The following is a 7,524-nucleotide window of genomic DNA, read 5'->3' as shown; positions in this document are numbered from 1 at the left end:
CGACATAACGCAGCTTTTGTATATAATCACGGATCAATTTAACTGGTTTTGTATGGCCTATGATTATTGCGTGGAGCGTAACAACACTTTTTAATCTATTATTGAGATATGAACATCGGTGAGAATAAGCCCCGGGCTATTGAAGACTGCTGTTTAGTAGCTGTAGTTGTGTTATTCGAATGCCAGATTCACAAACGTGTGAGTTGTTAGTAATAGCTTCGCAATACGTATTAAAGAGAATCTAGTTAAGTGTATTTTTTTTAGTTGTGGCTATTACATTTATTACTAATATTTATTACTACCAGTGATTTTAGGCAGGCAAAGTGATTTAATTTTTTAGTGAATACTTTAATTTTTTTTTAATTTTTCACTTCATATTTTACATATAATTTTACAAGATAATTATATTGTGAGTTTGCGAATACAAGGTGATACCGTGCACAACAAATCTGCTGTTTTTTTTTAATCATGTACTTTTCGTGTACCCGTTAACAATCTTGATATAAGTTTGAAAACTCACTAATTTTACTTACTCGGTGTCATATTAAACAGAAGACAGGGATGTCTTCTATTGAATATGATGAAGAATTATCACATCCGAAAAGAATGACAAAAATATGTTGAAAATTACTAGAAAAAGAAATTCCCATTTTATTTAAAATTGTAGTTAAAAATAACAGCAATATTTAGAAGTTGAATAGCAAAATATCTATTTAAAAGTTATAGTAATCATAACCAAATCCTTTAAGGTTAATATCGTGTGCATATGTTAATATAGCGAATAAATAAATACAAATTAAATAATCATTGTCTACATAAAGTTATCGTTCGGTCATCATCGGTTCACTTCCATATTCGGAAAGCGGTTTTTTATTATTTTTTATCGTAATGGCGAAGGCACAAGACTGCGGGTGCGCATTACGGGCGTAAGTTTCGTGGCTAATTAGTGCAATCTTGCGGGCAGGGTCTCGCCGGGCCATACCGAAAATACGTGTCTTCAGCGGAGCTTGTTATTTGGGAATTCGCTCTTATTTCGCTGAATTAATTTTAGGGTTCCGTATAGGGTCTTACCGCAGAAAAGAAATAATAAAATTTTTGTCATATTACATATTTATAAATTGTTAAATAAACGCAACATGCACCACTTGTGTAGTCAAGGCATAGTAGTATGATAGCAGACTGATTATATGTAACCTTTTTTATTCGGATTATAATTCTCTCATACAATTTTTTTATATTGGAAATCCTTGGGAGAAGCCTATTTCCGAGCAATGGACCTCTAAGGGCTGGAATAATGATGATGGCCATCTAATTAATTACTACGACTTACGTATATCATTAGTGATAAGTTACGGCACAGAAACGTGGCCTGTAACTTCAAGCCTCATTAGCCAGCTCACAGTCGCATAGTGGGCTATTGAGAGGGGCTATCCTCGGGACTTATCAACAAGATAGAATGAGGAGATCCGTAGACAAACGAAAGATGCCGACATAGCCCAGTGGATTGGCATGTTTAAATGGTGGTGGGCAAGCCACATAGCGCGCAGAATAGTTAGCCGTTGAGGTTTTAAGTTTTTGCAATGGAGACCATGAACCGGCAAGTGTAGCATGGGACCGGACGTCCATTCATAAAGTGCGTTAAGGTCATTGGAACATGTTAGATGATGCCATGGAAATTTATGGAAGAGGTCTATGTCCAACAGTGGGCGTTCTTCGGCTGAAACGATGATGATGACTATTTCAGTAACTACCATTCGCACCACAATGTGGAAATAGTGCGCCACGGGTAGTCGGCGGTCCTATGTGGATTAAGTCCGGATGCACACATATACACTTCACACACGTATACTATACTGTTAAGGATTATCAAGAAAAGTTTACTTTGATTCCTCCTGTTTTTAAAATTGTGTCTTCATTAAGCCTAGTTTATTTTCTACTTTATATACCGTTAACTAGTTTAATTAGTTATAATTAGTATACGTGTACATAATTAGTCCTCTTTTGTTGTTTAATCAATACTCTAGTTTTGTTCTACATTGATTTTTTTAATATAATTTTATGACTTTTGTGTTTTATTGTGCATTAAATAAATTATTATACGTTTTTAGTATTTAGTAGTATTCATTATAAAATTGCCGAGCAGTGGCAGCCAGCGGTAGTAGACTGAAACTTGAGATCTTAGGTAGCTGGTTGAAGTCCAGGGATACAATTTAATACTTTGTGCTTCAATCCTATAAGGATTGCTACTGCTTACAAACAAGTTTCCAGAAGATGTGCTTGTCACTAGTTTGATCATATTTTTTGCCTTTTTGGTCCATATTTTTTTAAGTACAAGTACATTTAAGATATAACTATCTATACGGAACATCTCAGTTAACGTAAAAACGTTGTTGTGAAATTTTAAATTTTCTTTTTTTATATTAACGTGGCATGGAGAAGACGCAGGGACAGATTTTTTTCTTTACTTCAGTATGAACCACTTATTTAAGTGTACGTGAGTACATAAATATTTAAGAGCAACTGTAGCGTAGTGGTATAGTACTGTGGCTGATTTTGAGAGCGGGTTTGAAGCGACCGGAGCACATTTTCTGTTCAATGTTCTTTTACCAAATACTCAGCCTCATCGAGTGCCGTACTTTGGTGGCGTCTATGAAACGACGACTAAACTATAAATTCTATCGTATATTGAATAAAGACTTTTTGAATTTTAATTTGATATTTATTCGTAATTAGAAACAAATTTTCTCTAGACACGATTTAATTTAACTTTTATAGAAAATATTATTAAATAAAAATAGTGAGTCGAAAGCTAAATTAAATCTTTTTTACGCACTAAAAATATAGCAAAAAACCCGTATCGATTTTGAGCATTCATGGGTCATGTGAAAGTCATTATTAAGCTCGTAGCTTAGTTACTTATGTAAAAAAATTTATGATTTGTTGGATATACAATAATTGGTGTACGTGAACATTGTAGTTAGTTAAAAATGGAGAAGCTGTTACTGTTTGCTACTTCTATTTTGTTAAATAGATTGACGCTCAGTTATTACATTTATTCATATAAAAACATTTTCGAGATGGGTTCCATTAAGGTATATAACTTTCTACAGCTCAAGCCCGCGGAACGAAACGGAAGAAACCTGTTGCGCCCGCGCTGAATTTATAATATGACTGGTGACGACTCGACCTGTCAGAGAATCTAGATTGTGCGCCGAGGGTTCTGTACGATTAACGAGTGTCACATACAAATGTAGAATATATTAAATTAAATATTATATGCCCCATTTTTTAATGGTTGATTTAAATTGTACGTACGATTTTAGCTGTAACTATTGATCGTTATGAATAAGTTGTTACGCTATAGTGACTATTTATTATTATATTATGTCACATACTCTACCGATAAGAATCCGGTTCTACTTAGATTTTGACAAACAAAATCCTGCACAGCATTAAGGTTCTATTCACTATTTTGCGCTACAAAAATGGTCTTATCTAATTACCGCTTGATAAGCAGTAACATTTGTGTTAGCACAACAGGCACGCATCGATTAACGACTTTTCCGATATGGATTCATCGCCGCAGATGGTTTATTTTTAAATACACTGTGAAGCAAAAATAAAGATTCGCTAAAAACTGTCAAGGGTATTCGAAAAGTTAAAATTGACATAGCAAATCGTACGTTCTAGAGGACTTGTTATTACATTAATCATGTACTACGCAAATTATTAAAATTTATTTAAAATAATGCAGAAAAACAAATCAAGATTGATGTATCAGTTTTTTGTTGTTTCGTATAATTATTATTGAGACCGTGTGCCTTTATGAGTTTACTAAATCGATGTAGCATGTTTTAAATCGTTTTTGCACTGACGTGTTTTTTATTTCATGTAAAGTAAGATAGAATTGAAAAGAATTGTTTTGTACAACTCCAATGCTTATTCTATATATATTATATGGCCTCAAACGCAAATAAACAACTTGTACAAATTTTCATATGTCTTACTCATATATTTTTCATACTATTTCTACAAACAAATTATTCAAGGAGCTGTGGGAGGTATCGCAGTTTTTTAGAATATTCATTATTTTTACAGTAATAACGATATCCCAGTGGCCATATCATACAAGTCACGTAGGTGTATAACTAGCAGCTTCCGATATTTAATATTGATGAGAAAAATAAAACGATGTATTATTTTTTACTCGCTCTTATATTCATTCGAATTTGGTATTGCAAATTAATAGTTAATATTTAAATTGGTTTTAACCTAATTTAGAGGAACTCCGCCCGCAAGACCGGTTGACGGGAGTGTCGATCCGCAGTTGCACCGAGCACTATATAATTTAGTAATACTGGACGACATTATGCACAATAGTGTCGACGCTTATCGTCACGGCTACCGTGTAATTATTGATGGCCGGTACACTTATTATCGATGCACGGCCAATTTATCGAGCGCTATCGCAAGTTTCTCGATTTGTAGTAACTGCATTAAAATGAGGCATAACCACATCCATTGCACACCAAACTGAGGTGATAATCGAATTTGTTCAATTTTACGTCTATAATTACAGACGTTGGAGGCGGTTAAGTTATAATTTGTTATTTGCAAGGCGGAATGTGTTCGTGTAGATTTTAATAAGTGCGATAATGTGTATTAAATGTGTAATGATGGTTCTTGAATTTCGATCTGAAAATGTTAAGTATCAAGAAAAATATGTCTATGGTCAATACGAGAAAAATGAAATTACTTACTATAAACATCTTTTCTTCAGTAAACTAATTGAATGTGATTATATCGTTTCAAGGAACGTTGAATTAGGAGGAATTAAAAAGTCTTTTTTAGGTTTAAAAATATTATTTAAATTATTGACGTTTATGTTTATATTTTTGCAATTAAGTTGAATGGAAATTCAAAACTCATTAATTAAATCAGTAAAACGTTCGGCGCGTGACTTAGGGATCGCCGACTCTATATCCAGAGCTCGCATACCGACAATCTAGTCTGTCTATTTATTAGCATCCCGCCGTACGGCAATGTAATTAATTTATCGATTCCACATCAAAATATCTGTGCGAGACCTTAAGCTCTGACCAAAGCAGGGCACGATGTGCATTCGCCACATAAGTCGGTTTTTATATTGTGTAGCAGTACCGTCCTATTACTACTTATCTACCTGCATATTTTTCAGTAATTGTTTTTGTATTTTACTTTACATATGGGAATCGTCATCATTATTATCATGTCGTCCGTAAAATTTCCAATGTTGAATATGGGCATACCTGATAGATTTCCAATAGGACCTGCTCGAAACGACGTTCATTCAGCATCTTTCGACGCCCTAAAAAGACGTCTATAGAGCTTGTTGATAGACGCTTTAAACTTTGCTTGCTGGACTTTGGTCTTCACTCCAGAACCTAAAGGCCACAGCGGCCACCTAATCTGCGCCCCGTGTGGTCTCTTCGCAGTCACTATAATTTGCCAATCCGCTGGATAGTGATACTTACTTTCGTACGTTTATCGATCTCCTCTTACATGACTTACCTCTTCAATCTCGTAAAGAAATCCCGGTTCTTTGAGCGGCTGTGAGCTTGCCAATGAGGCCTGAGGGAGACTTAAATATTTTATTTATTATTAATTGATGGCAATAAACATATAGTGATTTAGCTCTTGAAATGAAATTTATAAATGACAGATTTTTATGTGTCTAATAAATTCCAAAAATAAAAACACTGTTTATATCTATAACCTACAAAAAATCATGCATTGTAAGTGATTTAAAAAAGGCATTTTCTTTACAGTCTATAGAGTGGCTTCAGGCCTATTTCATCAGTCGACCTTGCTTTCTGTTAATTAAGCACGTCACTGGGCACAGGTGATGGATCGGACACCTGTTTGTAGACACAGTATATTGTTACTGGAATAGACAAGGATTTTATATTTAATTTTATTACAACTAAAACGGTCACACGACGAATACAGAAGTACAAAATAAATTATCAATACATATTACCATTTAAATAGATTTGTCTTTTCTTGAATATTCCAAAAACTATTATATTACCTCCATGGGAACTTTATGCCTATATGTGGATGACCTGGAACAGTAAGCCGGAAGGAGTGAGAGTATGTACGCTCTTCGCAGCAGAGTCCTGCAGGTCCAAAGCTTGAACGCTCTCCCCTACGCCAATTTGTTTATCTGATGAATCCTGCAACAATCTTTTAGATTGTGAGAAAGTTTGCATCAAAGATTTGTCGTTACAATGAGCCCACGTTTTTCATAACTTTTCTATAAACAAATGTTTGCTTTAACAATAAATAAAAATATTATGTACATTATTTTTCTATAGTACTTTCATGAATATTTACAAAAAAAGCATGCAGTTTGTGCAGCAGGCATTGCAGTTGATATTGTTCCAATTTCAGTTTTGTTGTTGTTAAAACGATTTACAAAATTATGAAGTACTACTAATTATGAAGTAGTTTTATCCGTAAAAGCCAACGTAAGATCATTACAGTTTCGAATTATTTTAATTCTTTTCACAGCTTAGATTCAATCTTTTAATAATTTTTACTATCTTTATATGCATAAATATTACATAAATTTCCTCAAATAATAACTGTTGTGAGAAAAAATGTGATATGTGTAATAGCTGGTAGACGGTACGACGCCAATATGTTTCGCTAAGCTGTAGTACGTACCTTACATTCTGTTCATATTTATTTACACTTTTTGCACACAATAGAAAATAAATAGAAGAGAAAAAAGAGTCTATTCATATAGTACAAGACGGTCTTATTGCTTAAGGCGATCTGTACAAAAAAACCTTTTCTGTTTTTCTGTTCTTATATATCGTTAAATATAAAATTATTATCACATTTTTAATAAATATATTTCTATTCTAATTTTATATCCACGTCTCTTGTCACCGCAACTGTGCTCCCAAAATCATGCAACTAACCACAGACTTGTCCAGTCCAATGGATATATTTCATGTCTTGGTACTTGTTTCTATATTGACTTTATATATAATCTACCTGCCTCAACAGACTTTGTGCTGTCCAAAATTATTAGCCAGTCACAGTTCAACAGAAAAAAGAAATTAAAGGTAACTCTGAGTTACTATTTTATTTATTGATTCTTTACCTAAATAAACGTATTAATCTGTATAAACAATGATCACTAACAATTTTTTTTATTTTACACACTGTGACTATCCTAACATGGCTATTTTTAGTTTCCCTTGACTCTAAATATTGAAAAGTTAGGATGTAAAGGTGTTATAAATTATTCGAGTTTGTATAAAAAGGCCTGGTTTTTACTATTAAAAATACCAAAAAATATTAACCGAATTGGTCAAGCTGTTTTGAGTTTTGCATATACAAGTATAGTGATTCATTTTTATCTTTATAGATTTATATATGGGGAAGCTAACTAGGAGTTTTGCTCATGCAAGTTAGAAAACAATGAAGTTATACATTTCGCCGAGACAATACATTTCTTTATTGTGGGTTGAC

Source organism: Battus philenor, unplaced genomic scaffold, assembly GCF_028537555.1.
Source record: "Battus philenor isolate CCGP_79_NKW_IND1 unplaced genomic scaffold, ilBatPhil1.0.hap1 SCAF_15, whole genome shotgun sequence".
Lineage (NCBI taxonomy): Eukaryota > Metazoa > Arthropoda > Insecta > Lepidoptera > Papilionidae > Battus > Battus philenor.
Note: the sequence above shows the minus strand (reverse complement) of the source record.